Here is a 22,462-nt window from a genome sequence, read left to right on the forward strand (position 1 = left end):
GCTAACTACCACCACAAAGAGACTTGGGAGAGTGAGCAAGTGGTAGGAGGGGAGCAGATTGTTTACTAATCAGAGAACCATCTGGTGGTCAAATAATTCTATATCCTCCCAGCTGGTTAATTAGTTAATTGTCCAATGAACGTCTGCTTTCTGTGAATAGCAAATAGAAAGTGAGCAAGCCAGGTGTAGGTGAATATGGCTCCATGCAATCATAGCCCACCACCCACTCCACAGCACCTGTTAGACTTGTCTGTATATAAAAGTGACTTGTATAAAGCTCATATAAATATTCTTTTTCTTACTTATGATTGATCATGTGGGATTCAGGGGCTTTTTCTGGTCATGTGATGACCTTTTGCTGAAAGGACTTAGTGTTTTACTATGATGTGAAACCCGCAAGCATTTCCTTTGATTCTCCCTGTCTGGATTTCCATCTTGTGACAGCAGCAGGTTGTCAGAATGCTTCATGTGTTAAAAGAAGAAATAATTTTAAGCTTTGCTTTCTTAGCTCTTACAATTCTCAAGGTGATAAAAAGTGACTCCAGGAAAGAATAGGGAAGGATATTCTAGTACCTTGGTGATTCTGCCCATCGTGATGATGCTGTTTCTTTTGTGTTTCCTTTCTTGAATAAGTAAACTTGTAAGCTCAAAAGATCCAGATGTCTATGTAAATCAGTGGAGTAGTTGTTTGAGGATTTGAGGATTTGGCAATGACAAGTTGGACTGCTAGCAAGGGCTATTTCTGCATAGAAACCAGACACCAAAAAAGATGAACCAGAGCTTGGCTATTTGATGATTTTGATTTAGTTAAGGTTAAATATTAATTGCCCCATTAGTAGTATTTGAAAAACTGTTTCATATTCTAAAGAGGTTTAAAGATTAGAGAAGTAATTAACAAGCATTTATTTAGTACTTATTCTGTAAAGAACAATGTGCTAGGCATTGAAATGACAAATTGTTGTTTGTGTTGTTGTTTGTTTTTTGTTCTGGAAGATGACTGACAACTGAGAGAGGTGATACCATGACTTTGCAAGTGGATTAGAGTTAAGTGAAAGTGGGTTATGCAAAGTCATCAGCCTCACTTTCCCCTCCAGAGTTATCTGAGTCCAGATATAGATTAGGATGGCTAGAGATGACCCTAGAGGCAGTGGGGAACCTTGACTTTTTTAAGCAAAGATCTCAGGTTGACTGAGGCAATATCCAATCAATGGTTAAGGCTACGTAAGAATTGAAGCAAAGAATGGCCTTTTTTTTTTTTTTTAATCTCATCAAATTAAATAAATCAGTAAGGGAGAGGAAGATCTTCTGGGTTTTTAGCCAAAACAGAAATAATGATTATTTATATTCACTCTGAGCCAATCAGGGCCCAAACAATGACCAAATGGAACTTGGCTTGGGACCTATTGTTAGCCAATCACTGAAAGCTTGTGTGATTAGAATTTAAGGCATGGTCCTTAAGAAAAAAAAAAAGGGGGGGGGGAGGTAACCTGTGAACTCCAAGATATCTTTTGAGGTTTCAGCAGTCAAAATTTACAATCCATTGGGCAGAGCACAGCAGGTTCAGCTATGATACCCTATATGGACAGAAGGAAAAGAAGAGAAGGGAAAAAGAAAAGAAAAAAGAAGAGTCCAACTGGCTGTTTTCAGTTGAGTATGCAGTGGGACTACCACACACAGAGGTTGTTGCTTCTCCTGATTCCAAGACAAGAAAGTGAATTGGACTTAAGTGAGGGAGGGTGGAGCAAAGTCACCAGCTTAACTTTCTCTTGAGATTTTAGGTGAGATTTGAAGGAAGGGGGGGCGGGACAGCTAGATAGAGCATTGGTCCTGGATTCAGGAGGACCTGAGTTGGTCTGGTCTCAGGCATTTAATATTTGCTAGCTGTGAGACCCTGGGTGAGTCACTTAACCACAACTAACTCACTAAAAAAAAAAACAAAGAAAAGAAATTTAAAGGAAGCCAGAAAAGCTAGGAGGTAGAGATGAGGAAAGAGAAAATGTTGAACAGGAAGACAATTAGTGAAAATGCATGGAGTTGGAAAAACAGCAAGGAGGATCATATCCCTGGATTAAAGAGTAATGATTTTGTTATGCTTAGCATTCCTTTTTGTGAAGAAGCATATGTTACCTGTACCCATACTCAATTCCTAGTGTATACTAACTAAATAGCTTTATGTTCTTTCTATGTTCAATCTTTTCTAGAGTGTGCATTGCAATTATCAATCCCAGGTAGGGGCTTGTTAATGAACCAGTGTCAGAAAAGAGGATCCCTTCTCTTCAAAGGGCAAGTGCCTAGTCCTAAACTCACTTAATCCCGTGATTAGATACAGGATAGTCAGAGTAGAGTGCTCCAACGCCTACAGATCTTCTATTCATCAGTCATAAAACCCTGTTTAAAGAATCCTTAACCTAGTAGAATATGGGCTCCTTGAGGGCAGAGGTTGTTTCCTTGTTCGTTTGTTTGTTTTTTGTTTATTCCTCTCTAGTTAAATCCTTAATCGTACTTCCAATAGTGACTATTCTAAAACTTTGCTCCTCAAGTGTCCTCACCATTCTCACAGTTACCTAGCCTCCTACTGTACTGAGAAAAAAGATGAATCACCATGAATTTCTCTTTTTTCTTCTGATCTTAGCCTCTTTACTCCCATTTTCTCTTTCTTTCAGTGTCAAATGAAAAAGCAGCTCTTCTCCATGCCAAGACCAATCTTTCTACATGGTATTCTTCATTCCATCCCTCTACTTTCCAAGTGTAACTCTTCTAGCAAATTGTGCCCACAATCATTGCTTCTCACTATTGTTTTTAGTTGCTGATTTCTTTCCTGATGTCAAAAAATCTATACAAGCCTCCCAATCTTAAAAAAAAAACACACACAAAAAAAAACCTAACTAAATTCTATTCTATCAAACTAGTATCCTACATTTGTTCTCCCTTTCAAAGCTTAATACCTAGAAACTATTTGCTCTTATTGTCTCCACTTCCAAACTCTTTATAACTTGACTCCTAGATTAATCATTCAAAAGAAACTATTCTCTCCAAAGTTTTCCAATGAAAACTTTGCCAAACATGGTACCCCTTATTTGCCAAATATGGTGGTTTTTTTCTGTGTCCTCAACAGTCTTGATTCTTCAGTAGTACTTGATACTATAGACCAATCTTTTCTTATAGGAAATCTCTGCATTTTTGTAATTCTGCTTTCTCTTAGTCCTTCCTTTTCCTGCCTGCTACTTTGAAGTTTCTTTTGCTGCATCATCATCCATATCGTATCCCTTATGAAGGGAGCTAGAGGCACAATGTACTGGACACAGAAATAGGAAAACCTGAGTTCAATTCTTTCCTTCGATACTTACCAGCTGTATAAATCCTGGAAAAATCATTTAACTTCTGTTTGCCTCAGTTTCCTCAACTGTAAAATGGGGTTATAAAAGCACCTATCTCCTAGGATTTTTTTTTTAGAAAGAAGTATTTATTTATTAAAAATCATAACTTTTTATTTTTTTTGTTTTTTTTTAATTAATTTTATAATTATAAATTTTTTGACAGTACATATGCATGAGTAATTTTTTTAAATAACATTATCCCTTGTATTCATTTTTCCAAATTTTCCCCTCCCTCCCTTGGCTCCCTCGCCTAGATGACAGGCAATCCCATACATATTAAATGTGTTAGAGTATAACCTAGGTACAATATATGTGTGTAAATCCAATTTTCTTGTTACATGTTAAGAATTGGATTCCAAAGGTATAAGTAACCTGGGTAGAAAGACAGTAGTGCTAATAGTTTATATTCAATTCCCAGTGTTCCTTCTCTAGGTGTAGCTGATTCTGTCCATCATTGATTAATTGGGTCTGAATTAGATCTTCTTTATGTTGAAGATATCCACTTCAATCAGAATATATCTTCATACAGTATTGTTGCTGAAGTGTAGAGTGATCTTCTGGTTCTGCTCATTTCACTCAGCATCAGTTCATGCAAGTCTCTCCAAACCTCTCTGTATTCATCCTGTTGTCATTTCTTACAGAGCAATAATATTCCATAACATTCATATACCATAATTTACCCAACCATTCTCCATTCATTTTCCAGTTTCTAGCCACTACAAAAAGAGCTTCCTCAAACATTTTGGCACATACAGGTCCCTTTCTCATCTTTAGTATTTCTTTGGGATATAAGCGCAGTAGTAGCACTGCTGGATCAAAGGGTAGGCACAGTTTGATAACTTTTTTGAGCATACTTCCAAATTGCTCTCCAGAATGGCTGGATTCTTTCACAACTCCACCAACAATGCATTAGTGTCCCAGTTTTCCCACATCCCCTCCAACATTCATCATTATTTGTTCCTGTCATCTTAGCCAATGTGACAGGTGTGTAGTGGTATCTCAGAGTTGTCTTAATTTGCATTTCTCTGATCAGTAGTGATTTGGAACACTCTCATATGAGTGGATATAGTTTCAATTTCATCATCTGAAAATTGTCTGTTCATATCCTTTGACCATTTGTCAATTGGAGAATGGCTTGATTTCTTATAAATTAGGGTCACATTTCTATATATTTTGGAAATGAGGCCTTTATCAGAACCTTTAACTGTAAAAATATTTTCCCAATTTGTTACTTCCCTTCTAATTTTGTTTGCATTAGTTTTGTTTTACAAAAGTTTTTTAATTTGATATAATCAAAATCTTCTATTTTGTGATCAATAATGATCTCTAGTTCTCCTCTGGTCATAAATTCCTTCCTCCTCCACAGGTCTGAGAGGTAGACTATCCTCTGTTCCTCTAATCTATTTATGATCTCATTCTTTATGCCTAAATCATGGACCCATTTTGATCTTATCTTGGTATATGGTGTTAAGTGTGGGTCCATATCTAATTTCTGCCATACTAATTTCCAGTTTTCCCAACAGTTTTTTTCAAATAATGAATTTTTATCCCTAATGTTGGTATCTTTGGGTTTGTCAAATACTAGATTGCTATAGTTGTACCCTATTTTGTCCTGTGTACCTAATCTGTTCCACTGATCGACTATTCTATTTCTTAGCCAATACCAAATGGTTTTGGTGACTGCTGCTTTATAATATAGTTTTAGATCAGGCACAGCTAGACCACCTTCATCTGACTTTTTTTTCATTAATTCCCTTGAAATTCTCTACCTTTTATTCTTCCATATGAATTTTGTTGTTATTTTTTCTAGGTCATTAAAATGGTTTCTTGGGAGTCTGATTGGTATAGAGCTAAATAAATAGATTAGTTTGGGGAGTATTGTTATCTTTATTATATTCACTTGGCTTATCCACAAGCACTGAATGTCTTTCCAAAAATTATAACTTTTTATTGACAGAACATATGCTTGGGTAATTTTTTACAACATTATTGCTTGCACTCACTTCTGTTATGACTTTTCCCTTCCCTCCCTGCACCCCCTCCCCTAGATGGCAAGCAGTCTTATACATGTTAATATGTTATAGTATATCCTAGATACAATATATGTGTGTAGAACCGAACAGTTCTCTTGTTGCACCGGAAGAATTGGATTCAGAAGGTAAAAATAACCTGGGAAGAAAAACAAAAATGCAAACAGTTTATACTCATTTTTCAGTGTTCCTTTTCTGGGTGTGGCTGATTCTGTCCATCATTGATCAATTGGAACTGAATTAGATCTTCTCTTTGTCGAAGATATCCACTCCCATCAGAATACATCCTCATACAGTATCGTTGTTGAAATGTATAATGATCTTCCGGTTCTGCTCATTTCACTTAGCATCAGTTCATGTAAGTCTCTCCAAACCTCTCTGTATTCATCCTGCTGGTCATTTTCTTACAGAACAATAATATTCTATAACATTCATATACCACAACTTACCCAACCATTCTCCAATTGATGGGCATTCATTCATTTTCCAGTTTCTAGCCACTACAAAAAGGGCTGTCACAAACATTTTGGCACATTCAGGTCCTTTTCTCTTCTTCAGTATTTCTTTGGGATTTAAGCCCAAAGTAGTAATGCTGCTGGATCAAAGGGTATGTGCAGTTTGATAACTTTTTGGGCATAATTCCAGATTGCTTTCCAGAATGGCTGGATTCTGTAACATGCCCTCCTGGTAGTTACAATTACTAGTCTGCTCTAGGCCCAACAGAGTACCTTTAACCACTGACCTTTGCAGTGTCAACTCTACCTGGCTCACCTCCTCCAAGGCCTTCAAAGGTCTCTGGCCATGATTTCTTGAATCTATAGTTTAATAACCTGTAGCACACTCAAGAACAGCCACGTGTAATCTTAAAAGCCTTTATTATACCTACTCACATAATGCTCTGACTTGTCAGCTCCCTAGTGAACACCTGGTCTGAAGAACTGCGTGTTCTCTACCAAACTCCTTACCTCTTGGCTATCCATCAGCTTGGCTTGGCTTGGCTACCCCAGGTTAGAGAGCCAGGTTAAAGAGAGCGACTGCTGTCTGCAGTAGGCTTATAAAGGGCCTGTGAGGTCACACACACAGCCAACCAGCGAGAGAGTCGTCACCCATTACAAAGCTATCTCAATGTGGCCAGGATCCCACCCACAGGGCAGTCCTATATCCACAGAGAATACTTCCGGGCCTCAATCTCCTGTTGTGCTGTGCCCGCCCATTTAAAGGGCCCTTACAATTCCCTTCTCTTGTTTTGCGGGAACCGCATCCTTACAGGATTCAATCACAACTCCACCAGCAATGCATCAGTGTCCCAGTTTTCCTACATCCCCTCCAACATTTATCATTATTTTTTCCTGTCATCTTAGCCAATCTGACAAGTGTGTAGTGGTATCTCAGAGTTGTCTTAATTTGCTGCTGCTTTATAATATAGTTTTAGATAAGGTACAGCTAGGCCACCTTCATTGGATTTTTTTTTTTCTTCATTAATTCTCTTGAAATTCTCCACCTTTTGTTCTTCCATATGAATTTTGTTGTTATTTTTTTCTAGGTCATTAAAATAGTTTCTTGGGAGTCTGATTGGTATGGCACTAAACAAATACATTAGTTTTCTCCTAGGATTGTTATGAGGATCAAATGAAATAATATTTGTTAAAAAATACTTAGCAAAAGTGAAGTGAGCTGAACCAAGAGAACATTGTACATAGTAACAACAAGATTATGTTATGGTCAGCTGTGATGGACTTGGCTCTTCTCAACAACGGGGTGATTCAAGACAATTCCATTAGACTTAGGTGGAAAGAAACATCTGCAGTCCAGTAAGAGAATGGTAGAGTCTGAATGTAAAGGACTGAAACTCTTAAAAGGTGTGCTTGAATGGACAACTGAGCACTTAAGGCTAATTACCTATTGGACAATAACTCTCTTAGCATATGTTTGGAATTCTCTTCTCTCAGTTAAGGCTGACTTGATATTTGGTGTATACAGATAATCGTATAAAGGATTAGGGGGTAGAGTAAGAGAGGCAGAGAACTTCACTTGGCCTCAGAATGAGGAGGACAAAAGTGTGGATATTCTGAACTTTAGAATCAAGGAGGGATCCTTGGCAAAACTCCTGGCAGTTTTGTCTGCCTCATTCACTTCTCCTCCTAAAGACCAAGGACTTTTGCTTATCCTGACTCTGGCTAATTCTGAGGCCTTCAGGGAGCTATCCTGGACTTTACATCTGAATGTCAATCAAAGAATAGTATTTTCACTTTGTTTTTTTGCTTAGGGTTTTTCCCTTCCTTGTGATTTCTTTCCCTATTGATTTTATTTATTTTTTTTTATAAGGCATGACAAATATGGAAATATGTTTGAAAGAATTGCATATGTTTAATTTATATCAGATTACTTGCGGTCTTGGGGAAAGAGTGAGAAAAATTTGGAATACAAAGTTGCAAAGGAACATTGAAAGCTATCTTTACATGTATTTGGAAAAATGAAATACTATTAAATTTTTTTTTAAATACTTAACAGAGTGCCAAGCATATGCTTATTCCTTTCCTTTAACTATGCCTATCTAAAGGTTGTGCCCTGGTCTTTTGATGGTCTCATCAGATCATATGATTTTAATTATTATCTCTATGCTGATGATTCACAGATACATATATGTATATATATTCAACTTAAATCTTTCTCTTGAGCTCCTGTGCCATATTAACTACTTCTCAAACCCTACAATCTGGATGTGTCACAGGATTTCAAATACAACGTGTCTAAAGATGAATTATGTCATCTACTAAATCCATTCCACTTCTGTTTCCCAGATTCTGTAAAAAGCACTACTATCCTCCCAGGAAACTACCTTCACAACTTCAGGGTCATCTTTGACTCTATACTCTTTCTCTTTCCATATCTAATCAATTATTTCAACTTTCATGTTTCTCACATTTGTTCTCTTCCCTTCATTAATATAGCATTCCTTAACTCTGGCCTCAGAATTATTCTCCCAGGCTTAATTTCCTAATCCATCTTCCACACAGTTGTCAAAGCAATTTTCTTAAAGAACAAGTCTAACTGAGTTATTCCCCAATTCAATAAACTCAGTTGTCTCCCTATTACTTCTAATGTTAATGTTTAACTTTTAAAGTTCTTACCAAACCAAGGTCCAGCCTACCTTCCCAAACCTTTTATATATTATTTCCCTCCATATATTGTATATTGTCCAGCCAATTAACCTGGCTGTTGTTCCTCATGCAAAAGATTTCATTTTTCTCCTCTATGCCTTTGAATATCAGCTGTCCACTTTGCCTGGAATGCATTCCCTGAGTATTCCCCACTCATCACCCAAAATTATCTTATATTTATGTATTTATTTTATATATCTTTTTATGTATTTATACATGTAACATATCTAATGGATTTAAGCTCCTTCAAGTCGAGATATTTATTATTTATATATCTCTTGAGCTTAATACAATGTCTGACATACTGTACCTCTCATTTCCTTGTAATAGGGAATTTATAGATGAGGAAAATCCTTTCAACAGTGCAGATTAGCACCTTCTTTGCAATCTATCATTTTAGAGAATTGCCTAGAGCATTGGGAACAGGCTTAATCAAAGTCACACAGCCAGTTTATTCCAGAGTTAGGATGTGATCTCTTCTTCCTAGCTCCAAGGCCTGTTCTCTCTTCACTATTTCATCCTGTCTCTTTGACACATAGTAGTTACTTAATATATGCTTATTGATTGGTTAATTGATTAGTATATTCTTTCCTAGCACAAGTAGATGCTTAATAAATAAAATTTAAATAAATGAATGGATGCATAATAAATAAATAAGAATATTTGTTGCACTTAGTAAAATTCTTAGAATTTAACAAGTTATAAAGGAAAATAAATAATTATTAAGCATCGATTATGTGCCAGGCACTGTTAAATACTTTATAAATATTATCTCATTTGATCTTTATAGCAACTCTGTGAAATGGGATATTTTGTCCTTTTGCAAAAGTAAAAAGGAAACTGAGGAAACTGAGGTAAACAAAGGTTAATTGGTTTGCTATGGTCACATAGGTAGTAAATGTTTAAGATCACATTTGAATTCAATTGTTCCTGCCTGTAGATCCAGTGTTCAATTCACTTCACCACTAAGTTGCCTAGGGCAACTAGGGACCAATGTTGGAGGAGCTAGAGGGGGGAAAGACTTAAATGTGAACATAGCAAGATTAAAGTTGAGAAAAGAGGATTTCTCTCTCTGTGTCTCTAAGGGGCAGAAATGAGGACTTGCAGAAACTCCAAAAAGTGGTATGTACTTGTCCAAGTGGCTTACAGTTCCTAGACATCAGTTTTCTGCCCCACTTTTTTCTTTCTCTTTCCCTTCCTAAGCATAGGTCAGAGACTAGAATTTATGAAAGTATGCTTTCTCAGCCTTGGGTTTTACCTTAATCCCAAACTCAAGAATGTCTAAATTTGAGAATTTAAAGGTTTCCTAACACTAATAGTTAAAACAAACTAAAATTTGCATGTAACATTCTGCAGCTATAGTCCACTACCAAGAGAAGGAAGTGTGTTTCATCATTAGTTCTCTGTAACCAAGATTAGACATTATGTATAACTTGAATTCTGGTAGCTTTTAGTTTTGTTTTCAAATATGTTGCTAAATTTTTCCACATACTGTTTTTCTGACTTTCTACTCTCTGAATTAGACCATATGAGTCCACCTGTGTTGGAACTCTTCATCTTCAGCATTTCTTATATCACCATAATACTCTATTACATGATATAATATAATTTGTTCAACCAGTCTCCAATAAATGGGCATTTCCTTTGTCTCTAGTTTCTCACTATTACAAAAGTGTTGCTATAATTCTTTTGTTGTATAAGGGATCTTTGTTTATCTCCTTTACTTTTTGGGGCATTCTAGGTACATTGTTCATAGGGAAATCATTAGACCGAGAGTTTTTACTTGTTCAATATCTACTAAGAAAAGTCTTTTTAGAGTGAACTCAATTATTCAGTGAAAAAAGTAGCATAGATATGATGTTATTATTATTAGTAATGGTACTTCAGAAATGACTATGGATAGGTGTATTTAAATCATCGCATCATTGGAGTCAGTGAACAGTAGAAGATTTAGCATCAAGAATTTATTGTTTACTAAAAGTAGATTGAAGTTCCAATAACTACCAAAATATTCATTGTACTTTTTGTAGTAGCATAAACCTGAAAACAAAGTCGATATCCATTGACTGAAAAAATTTATGACTACACATATACATACATATATTATATGTGTGTATATATATGTATATATACACACACACACACACATATATATACCATCTATATGTACATATGAAAAAATCGAGTTATTCAGGGCCCCATCTCAAACTTTAATCAGCATTAATCAGTCCATTATGATTTTTAAATTATAATGCCTGTTAGTAATTATTTTAATATATTAATCTAGTAATATATATCTAGATAATCATTTAATAACAGATATAAAAATAAGCAATATTTTAATCAATATTTTGTATAAACTTTGTACAACAGGTAATCCAATATAAATTAAACATATTCAGTTCTACTAAACATATTTCCACATTTATCATGCTGCACAAGAAAAATCAGAAGAAAAGGAGAAAAAAAATGAGAAAGAAAAAACAAGCATGCAAACAATAAAAAAGGTGAAAATTCTATGTTGTGATCCACATTCAGTCCCCATGGTCCTCTTTTTGGATGCAGATGGTTCTCTCCATCACACACCTCTTGGAATTGAATCACCTCATTATTGAAAAGAGCGAAATTCATCATAGTTGATCATCATATAATCTTGTTGCTGACTTTACACAATTTTTGATTCCCCTGCTAATATGTCATTTTTGGCTCTCAAGAGCAATATCTATCAACCAATGAGATTCTATATTTTACCATGCCCCTTTTGCATATTTAGGTATCAAACTCTATAAATACAAGGTCCGGGAAAAAGAGGGCATCTCAAATTGTGAGGAAGTTCTGAGGTACACTTCATTAGAGGGGACCATCAAGCCTTTAATAAAGTGCCATTGGCTCAGAAATCTGCTTCAGTATTTTTTATTAATTTTATTATATATATATATATATATATATATATATATATATATATATATGTCAGATAGTTAAATCCACATATCTATATCTGTGTGATATATAAAAATGTGGACAGTAATAATAACTTCACTATTATGAATTATAATAACAACAGCATTTATGTGGAATGCTTGAAGGGTTGCAAAGCACTTAATATGTGTTATGGTCTCTAGGATCAAATATAAAATGCTCTCTTTGGCATTCAAAGCATTTCATGACCTACCCCCCTCCTGCCTTTCTAGTCTTCTTACATCTTCCTCCTGATAAGTACTTATTAAATCAGTGACACTGGTCTTCTGGCTGTCCTACAAACAAGGCACTCCCATCTCTTGGCTCTGGGGATTCTCTCTGACTGTCCCCCATGCTATCTGCTGACCTCCTGGCTTCCTTCAAGTCTCACCTAAAATCCCACCCTCTACAAGAAGCCTTCCCCAGCCTTTCTTACTTTCATCCCCCTGTTGATTATTCCCTGTTTATCATGTGTGTACATATATATGTACACATAGACATACACATACACACAGACATACACAATTATTCCTTTTACATTATGGTGGGGTTGGAAACATAGCAGCCCCTTGCTATCTTGAAAATCTACATAAAATTTTTCAACTTCCCTTCATATCAGAGAAGAAATCTGAATTTTTTTTTCTTTTATGGGATGAAATGCACTCTGGAAATTTCAGTAGTAGCCACTGAAATGAAAAAATTAAAAACAAAACAAACAAACAACAAAAAAACAACTAACCAAGCAAAAACAACTACAACACCCCCCAAAACAACAACAACAACAACAACAACAACAAAAAAAAAACACAGTAAAATCGTTGGAGTTCTCTGATATTTTGCCTAGACCTGTCCCTCAGATCTCATGACCATTCAAAAAATAAATAGCTATAATTAGATATAGTTGTAGACTGTGGTTGGATTAAATAAAAGGAAGGAGAATTTTAAATTTGAGCTTTTCATTTTCTCTCTTTTTAAAAGGTGAAAGCTGCAGTATTAAACTAATGTAAATGACTTTAAGATCTAGATGGCCCAAGTTTAAATATCCCAAGTCTCAGGTGAGTCTCCCCTCATTTGGCTTTGCAAAGTGTTTCCCCATTATCTCCTTAATTAGAGAGCTTATCAAAGTGTAAATAAAGAAAGCTATAATATGCATTACTTCAAACCTGTGTTTCTCAGGACATAATGAACACACCAGCAATTCTGAGGTTCTTGAGGTCAACTTTTAAATACCCTTAGAATTTGATATATCTCATCTCAAATTTTCTACCACCTTCTATCATTAGCTCTTTTGTTTGAAAGAGGTCAAGTAAGCTATATCTGGCTACACAAAAGGTTTTTTTCAAATGGATTAAGTAGTTGCAGGCATGATTCTAGGCATTCAATAAATACTTGTGGAATTGAATTAAAACACTATCCTATTTGACTGTAGGGTTTTTTGTTTGTTTGTTTGTTTTTACTGTGGTTCATTGTCCCTTATGATATTAGTTATTAAGTATTTATTGGAGGCTTATAATGTGCTAAAGTCTATACTAGCTAAGCATTTTGAGGAGCCACAGAGAGCTGACAAGATATTTAGAAATACAAACAGATGGGGCCAAATTACTGAAGATCTTGGAAGCTACTCTGAGGAAATTGGATTTGATTAGAGAGAAAAACTAGTCATTGTGTATAAGTGACATGACAAAAACAGCTTATTTAATATAAGTAACATCTAATAATACAATAATATAATATAATTATAATGTAATATATCATATAATAAATATCTTATAACTAGAGTGAGACATCTCATGTATATGGGCTGCAGTATTTGAATAATTTTCAACAATTTTTGTAATAAAACTTTTTTTTTCCTTTTATTCAGCCAAGGCAGGAACTAGGTATGTTTAGCCAGAGGAAAGGAAGACTTGGTGAGGAGGAAACATAGTGACTGCCCTCAAGTATATGAAGGCCTAGGATATAGAAGTTTGAGTCTTGGCCCAAGAGGACAAAATGAGTAGTGGGTAAAAGTTGCTGGGGAGGGAATTTATTTTTGTTGAGAGAAAAATGTCTAATAATTGTGTCTATTAAAAAATTAAACTATATACCTTTTAGAGAGTGGGATCTCTTTTACTGAAAGGCTGCCAAAAAAAAAAAAAAAATCCAGATGACACTAATGTAGGTTGCATGGAAAATTCTATAAAGATTGGATTATGTGGATTTCATGGTCATTGTCTCTAAGATTCTGTGATTTTATGACTCTAAAAAAAGTGATTTCCAACCTTTTTGGAGTTGTAATACCCTATTGATAATTCTTCCTACTAATGAGGGAAAGGAAAGGGGAACCCCATTTCTTGGTGCATAGATAGTAAGATAATCCCATGAGGCACAGTGTCCCCTATAAATGAATTTACAGGCCTGAAAACCTAGATTGATAAATAAAAGGTTTATTGTAGAAATTTGAAAGTAAAGCTCAGTTAGAAAGACGCCAGGCCCAGAGGTGGCCGCTGGGCAGGCAGGAACCCTTACGTGGCTGGAAGGATACCATGCGTTGGCTGGGAGGGCTCCTGCAAAGAGAGCGCTCCAGCTCGCTTCTTTTATATTTAGAAGATGATGGGCAGTACCCCCCAAGTTCTTGGCGGGCTTTTCAGTTAGCTCAGATCAGGTGAGGGCTGGGGGAAGCTGAGCAGATAGTGGGTGCTGGGCCCAAATATTCAAAGGGTGCCTATGACTAGGATTTGTGAATCAAGGTCAGCCATGAGTTGGGCAATTAGAAAGGAATCTTAAAGGGACCTCAACCCCCATCACTACCTTCCAGGAATGCTATATAAATAATCTTTGTGGTATATTTAATAGGACATTAGAATAAATATCAGAAAGATCTGTATTCAAATCCCTTTTTAGAAATTGATTAGCTATGTGACCCCCTACATAAGTCACTTAAAATCTGTGTCTATATCCTTATCTATAAAATGAGAAGGCATTGAACTCAAATACAAATTTTTCCATATTTTTCAAAATGGTCAAACTAGTTTACAATTAATTTGCTTATTTTTTTTTAAAAAGAAAATGAATTTAAATTAATTTAACTTTGAGAATTTTAGAATGTTTCTTGAGAAAACTAGAGAGCCTTGGAATCTTTACTCTAAATTCTCTAATTTTGTTTGTTATTGGAAAGAGGAAGTAATGATGAATATGAATGAGCCATTACAATTCTTATTTTTAAAGCCTGAGAGATATGCAGAACCAGAGTCCAAGCCCACAAGGCAGGCAAACTGAAGAGAAACCAGACTGATTATTCATTGCCACTTAGATAATTCATTCTTGTTAGTAAGAGATAAAGATTTAACAAATTCCTTATAATGAAAAATCCAAAGCTTTTTTTTGGTCATCAAGACCAAAAAAAGTTCTCCCAGAATTTGTTCAGTGCATCTATTCATTTCATTTCATTCAAAATATCTATGTGTAAACTCCCTTCCTTCTCCTTTTTAATTTGTAGTTTTGCCCTTAGATATGCCTGAATAAATGTCTTCTTCATTACAAACTGAGAAGATACATACAGTTTCTGTGTGATGTGGTGAAAAGAACAATAGTTTTGGAGTCAGGAATACTATATTCAAACCTTGGCTCTGATACTTTCTACATCTGTGGCCCAGGACAAACTATTTAACTTTCCTGGGCCTCAATTTCCTCATCTGTACAATGAAAGAGCTGGGCCTAGATAATCTCTGAAGTCCCTTTTAACTCTAGAACTATGATCTTATCTCAAAAAACAGAGAACAGAAGCACTTCTAACTAATCCAAATGGGTGTAGGATACCACCTACAGGTCTATTGTGTGGGATAGTAGTGACCCCCAAAACAGAGAAACTCTAGGTAAGAAAAAAACAAAAAGGGATTTGTTATGATCTTGGGAGAAAGGGTAACTCCTAAAGACAAGCTGTCAATAGAGGAGTGGAAAGTACAAATTGCAAAACACAAGATTAAATAGGCCAGATGCCCCCCATTTCCCTGACCTTTTCTCCCATTGTCTGAGAGAATCCAGGCTTACCTTCTAAATATGGAAGTCTCTCCCAGAAACAAAGGAATATTAGTAAATAATAAACTCTTAATTGAAATTTCCCCTAAAGAACTGCTATGCAAGCAGATATTCTTGGATGAGAGAATTGTTACCTGAATTCCTAAAGCCTTCCTTGCCTTTAAAAGGAGTACTTAAGAGGGGTGACAATCAAGCAGGGTTTTAGTTACAGCTCAGCTTATTATAGCAAAATCTCAAGGCTATATTCCCATGAGAGATCAGTTAATCCCACACATCATGATCTTGGAGATGCAGAATCTTTCATTTCCATCCAGTTGCGGCCCATGTATGTGAAGCTTCTAAAAGCCACTGAGGAAGAGACTCCATGTGACTGAGGTTATATTTTATTTTTGGATACTGTGACTAAATTATAATTTCCAATACTTGATTCATATAAAGTTTGAATTTATTGGGGGTTGTGGGTTATTCATTGAGGGTTAGCACCTCTGGTTTGAGGGCTTGCTGAGCCCTATTCAGAGCTGCTCATCCACCTTGGGTGCACTCAGCACTTACCTGTGACTCTGAGAAGTTGTAGCATATGCAATAGCCACACCCCACTAGATGGGCTAAACCAGGTGGAAGGAAACAGATGGACTTCAAGACCTTTGTATAAATTATCAGTATATCTCAGGCTTGTAAACACTTTCCATAGCAGATAAGAACAGTTTGTTACAATGTCCATGAAGGTGACTGAAGCAGGTGCTGTGTAGCACTTAGAGCTTCAGCAGATATTGAAGACGCCAGTATCCACTGCATCCCATGCTTTTGCCAGATAAGTCCTGCCACTGGACTTTGAAAACTGAAAGAAAGAGTGAGGCTGTCAATTTGCACAACTCACTTAAAATCCAGTTCATGCCAAGTCAAAACATCACCCTATGATGTCATTAATCCTCTTCCAAAATGATATTATATGTATTATTTTAAATCCTACTCTATTCCTGAATGCTGTGATGGAGAGGCAAGTTCTAGTAGGTACTAAAAAAAAAATAAGATTTTAAGCCATAGTACAATGGAAGGAATACTGGTTTAGGAATTCAGAGATCCTGAATTAAATCCTGTCTCTGAAACTTAATACATGTGTGATATTCAAGTCATTTAACCTCTCAAGGCCTCAGTTTCCTCATCTGTAAATTCAAAGGGTTAGACGGGATGATGTTTGAAGTCTGTTCCAGCTCTAGAGCTATGATCCTAGGAGTCTTTGCTGGTTCCCATCTCTCTCACCAGTTCCCTTGACCAAGGTCTTCCCTCTGAAATTACTTTCCTTTGAGGTATATATATATATATATCTTGTTGTTGCAAGTTTTTTTCTGTTGTCTCCCTCTGTATAATGTAAATTCATTGAGGGCCTGGACTGTATTTTTGCCTTACTTTTACTTCCAACTCTTAGCACAGAGCCTGACACATAATAATTGCTTAATAAATGTTTGTTGTTTACTGGTAAGTACAGGTCTGGTGACAGCCCATAATGTCAGATGTCTGAAGATTTGTTTGGTTAAGCTGCAAAGCTCCTTCCTTGTTTGCCTAAAGGGTGCTGAGTTGTTGTTTTTTCCTTCCATAGTTGCTCTTGAAGACCATTACCTAGGTCATAGAAACATTGTAATTTCTTGGTGGAAGAGAAATCCATGTGGACAAAATTGCAGTTCCTTCAAATATATATTATTCCTAGATATTTGCTTTTTTTTTTTTTACTTTGTAGAATTATATATTTATGTAGGGAAAATTAGAGGTCATGAAGTTCAATCCCTTATTTTATAAATGAGGAAATATTGGAGTAGTTTGCCATTACCTTTTCCAACTCATTTTATAGGTGGAGAAACTAAGGCAAAAAGGACAAAATAACTTGATCAGGATCACACAAATAGTAAGAGAACTTGGAAAGAGGAGTCTTCCTCATTCCAGGCCTGCTACTCCATCCACTATACCACCTATCTGTCTTTCAACCAATGTAGATATCATCTATTCTACAGCTTGTTTTATATTATAGAGTTGCCTAAACATGTTAAAAGGCTAAGTGCTTTACCAAGAAATTACACAGAGGCAAGGGGGTTAAATTTGGGTTCCTCCTGGCTGAATCTCTGTGTAGTAGGGCATGTTCTCTTTCAGTAATAAAGTTAAATTATAGTAGTAATAATACTAAATAGCCTAAGCAGCATTGAGCACAATGTTTGGTACATGCTAGGTACATAATACATGTTTATTGGGATAAATTAGCTACTTTTTCTCCTGTTGTGTCTATGAAAAAGTACTGTACAAAAAAAGCCAAGTGGAGATACTAGGAAAAGGTATTTTTTTTGCAGAGGTCCCAGAAGATGCTATTAAGATTGCAATATTCTCTTCCATATTCTTTTTAATTATCAGATCTAGGAAAAGTTGGTGGTTCCATCAGAAGGCTCTTTTAATTTGGAGGATGAAGGTAAGGTCTCCATGAGATGGCATGAGGAGAAGGGGCTCTAATGTTGCTGGGACAAAGTGTTCTGAGTTATTAGTTTGTATACTCCAATCTGAAAATATAGAGGAATGAACATTTCTTTTTTTTCCCCTAAAGTGAATGAAGGTGACTTTGAAGTTGAAAAACCAAAGTGAAAGCATTTAAGGAAAAAATATTGAGAAAATAGCTCAGTGAAAAAGGGTAAGGACTCTGGAGGAATTTTTTTTTCAGGATAAAACTTTGTGTATCAATAGTCAATGATTATACTAATCTACTGTTTGATAAACTCAAAGACTCTGGCTTCTGGAACTCACTATTTGACAAAAATTGTTGAGAAAACTGGAAAATAGTATGGCAGAAATTAGGCATAGACCAACATCTCACAACCTATATCATAATAAGGTCAAAATGGGTTCATGACTTAGACATAAAGCAAGACTATAAGCAAATTAATAGAGCAAGGGATAGTCTACCTGTCAAACTGTGAAGAAGGGGGGAATTTATGGCCAAAGAATAAAGAGAACATTAGGAAATGCAAGATGGATAATTTTGATTGCATTAAATTAAGTTTTTACACAAACAAAATTAATAGGCCCAAGATTAGAAAGCAGAAAACTGGGAAACAATTTTTACAGCCAGTGTTTCTGAAGAAGGTCTCATTTCTAAAATACATAGAGAACTGAGTCAAATTTATAAAAATATAGATTATTGTCCAATTGATAAATTGATCCCTTAAAAAATATGAACAATTTTCAGATGAAGAAATTAAAGCCATTTATAGTTATAAGAAAAAAATGCTTTAAATCACTAAAGATTAGAGAAATGTAAATTAAAACAATATACCTTCTCCTGAGATACCACCTCATACTTCTCAGATTGGCTAAGATGACAGGAAAAGATAACAGCATAATACATAACTGGGACACTAATGCATTGTTGGTGGAGTTGTATGAAATAATCCAACTGTTATGGACAGCAATTTGGTAAATATATTCAAGGGGTTATATCCTTGATCCAGCAAAGGGTTATATGCTTTGGTATACTGTGGTATACTATGTGTACCCTTTGATCCAGAAGTGTCAGTGCTAGGTCTGTATCCCAAAAAGATCATAAAAGAGGGGAAAGGACCTACATGTGCAAAAACGTTTATAGTAGCTTTTCTTGTAGTGACAAGGAACTAGAAACTGAGTGGATGCCCATAAATTAGGGAATGGTTGAATAAGTTATGGTATATGAATGTAATGTAATGTTATTGTTCTCTAAGAAATGATGAGCAGGACTATTTCAGAAAAGCCTGGAGAGACTTACATGAACTCGTGCTAAGTCAAGTGAGCAGAACCAGAAGAACATTATATACAATAACAGCAAGATTGTGTGATGATCAACTCTGATGGACTTAGCTTTTCCCCACAGTACAGTGATCCAAGACAATTTCATTTGTGTAGAGAGCCACAGACAAAGAGGGAACTCTGGGTGAGGTATAAGACCCTTCAGCCCAGAGGAAACCTGCTGGCAATGTCTGGTTTGGCTCCTCATCTCCCTTTGGTGAGTCTCACCCTTCCTGAGAAGTCAGGAGTGGGGGTGACCACCTGTGTTCTACTTGAAGCAGAGATACTTACAGTAAAGAGACATTTACATATTAATAGCAGGGTGCTTATAGTTGGCACTTGCTCAGTGTGCTGTGGTGATGTAATGGTATTATAGTTGGCACTTGCTCAGTATACTGTGGTGATATAATGGTACTATAGTTGGCACTTGCTCAGTGTGCTGTGGTGATGTAATGGTATTATAGTTGGCACTTGCTCAGTATGCTGTGGTGATGTAATGGTACTTAGTTGGCACTTGCTCAGTGTGCTATAGTGATGTAATTGTACTAAGGTAATTTGAGGCTGAAAGGACTCAAAATAAAAAGACTCCATCTTTGACCATCCTCATGGGTCTCCTGCCTTCATCACTCTTCCACTAAGACCAAAATCTCTGGGATGCTCCAGAAAGCTAGTGTAGACAGTATATTTTGGCCCCAGTGTGGGGGCTGTAGAAAACACACTATAATTAGGGATGGAAAATGCCAGCAGCATCCAAAGAGAGAACTATGGAGACTGAATGTGGATCAAAGCATACTATTTTTACCTTTTTTTTAATTTGCTTTTTCTTTCTCATGTTTTTTCCCCTTTTGTTCTGATTTTTTTTTCACAATGTGACAAATATGGAAATAAATTCAAAATTATTGTATACATATAACCTACTTCAGATTTCTTGCTATCTTGAAGAGGGAAGAGGTATGGGAGAGAGGGAGAAAAAATTTGAAACTCAAAATCTTACAAAAAATAATATTGAAAAACTATCTTTACAAGCAATTGGAAAAATATAAAATACCTTTGGGGAGGAAAGAATTACACACACACAAAAGAAATCGGCAAACAATTAAAAAAGACTTTGTGTTTGTATGTGTGTGTCTTTCAGGAAAGTCACCTATAGTGAGTGGGTATCAATAAATAAAAATATAATGGATCTAGAGATTAGTGGATTTCAGAAACCAACTAGTCAAACTCTGTTTTATAAATTAATCAAATAACAAACATTGTCTACCATGTACTATGTAGACATTGTACTCAATGAGGGGAAAACAAAGACATCTTTAAAAATTATATCTGCCTTCAAGGAGTTTATGGCTTAGCCAGGGAGATATGTTTTTATATAGTTATGTTCAAAATAGGTACAAAATTAATACAAGGAGATTTACAGAAGGAAAGCAACTTGCAGTTGGGGAAATCAGAAAAAGTCTCAATGCCTGATTTTGAAGGTTAATATTTGAACTGATATGGACTATTCTTGTTCTATAAGAAATGATCAGCAGGATGATTTCAGAAAGGCTTGGAAAGATTTACATGAACTAATGTTAAGTGAAGTGAGTAGAACCAAGAAAGTATTGTACAATTTAGAATATTCAAGTAGAATAGCAATAACAAGATTATACTAAGATCAATTCTGATGGGTGTGGCTCTTTTTTAACAGTGAAGTGATTCAGGTCAATTCCAATGTTTTTGTGATGGAGAGAGCCATTTACACCCACAGAAAGGACTGTGGGGACTGAGTGTGGATCACAACATAGTATTTTCACTTTTTTTTGTTGTGGTATGCTTGCATTTTGTTTTCTTTCTCATTTTTTTTTTCTTTTTGATCTGATTTTTCTTGTGTAGCATGATAAATGTGGAAATTATATAGAAGAATTTCACATGTTTAACATATATTGAATTACTTGCCACCCAGGGGAGGGAGTGGCAGGGGTGGGGGAAAGGGGGGAGAAGGAGAGAGAAAAAAATTGAAACACAAGGTTTTGCAAGGGTGAATGTTGAAAACTATGCATGTGTCTTTAAAATAAAAAGCTTTATAAAAATATTTAAACCGAAGAAAATTAGGAATTTTGAAAGAGAGCATATTTTATACATGGGGAAAAGCCAATGTGAAGACAAAGGGGTAGCAGATGTATGAAAAACAGGAGGGTAAAAGTTAGGATAGCAGTACAAATAGTAGGTTGGTGTCAAGTTTGTATTTGATCTTAGAGATTATATGAAAAGTCATTGGAGTTTTTGAGTAGGGGAGGGACAGACATGTTTTAGAAAAACTGGCTTAGCAGTTAGGTGGAGATGAATTGCAAAGGGAGAGATTTGAGGGAGGACACCAATTAGAGGGTCTTGCAATATTTCCAGATGATGTGAGTCTAAGTTAGGGTGATGGCTATGTGAATGGAGAGAAGAGGAGAGATACAGGAAAAATTGTAGTGGTAAAAACAATAAAATTTGGCAACTGAGAAAATGTGTGAAGTCAAGGATGACACCATTATTGTGAACTTGGGTGTCTGGAAGAAGAATGGTGACTCTCACCACTTGGTGAGAAATTGGGAAATTTAGAAGTTGAGTGAGATTGGGGGTAGGGGTGGAAAATATGTTAAATTCGGTTTTGGACATGCTTATACACACAATTTGAAATGCTTAATTGGCAGTTGATGGTGCATGTCTAGAGCTCAGGAGAGAGGCTAGGGTTGGATATATAACTATGAATTATCATCATAGAAATTATCATTAAATTTATGGGAGCTGATGAAGTCCCTAAGAAAGTGTGAATAGAGAGAAAAAAAGAAGGCACAAGAATGAGCCTTGGTGTATGCCTTATAGTTAGTGGGCATATTATAGATGATGATTCAGTAAGGGAGACTGAAAAGAAGCTGCCAGAGGACTAACAGGACACCAAAAAAGCAGTATGTCTGAAAGAGGTAAGAGAAGAGGAAAGAGGAGGAGAAGGGAAGGGAGAGGAAAGAAAAAGGAGGAGAGGTGGAATGGGAAGAGAGGGGCATTTAGAAGGAGAGTGATCTACAATGTCAGGTATTACAGTGAGGTCCAGAAGAATAAAGATGTGATGTGATAAGAGGTCACTGTTGATTTTGAAAAGGGT

The 22,462-nt window shown here is 35.9% G+C and overlaps 1 protein-coding gene across 1 annotated transcript in view; it reads right to left on the minus strand.

Moving 5' to 3' along the window:
* Positions 1-16,800, minus strand: part of SPPL2A (signal peptide peptidase like 2A) — a 104,751-nt gene extending 87,951 nt beyond the window's left edge. Inside the window, exon 1 of the mRNA XM_074294497.1 lies at positions 16,764-16,800. The gene's annotated coding sequence lies outside the window, so the exon portion shown is untranslated. The remainder of the gene's footprint in view (positions 1-16,763) is intronic.
* Between the last annotated feature and the right edge of the window lie 5,662 nt (positions 16,801-22,462).

The sequence above is a fragment of the Sminthopsis crassicaudata genome, chromosome 2 (genome assembly GCF_048593235.1).
Source record: "Sminthopsis crassicaudata isolate SCR6 chromosome 2, ASM4859323v1, whole genome shotgun sequence".
Classification (NCBI taxonomy): Eukaryota; Metazoa; Chordata; class Mammalia; order Dasyuromorphia; family Dasyuridae; genus Sminthopsis; species Sminthopsis crassicaudata.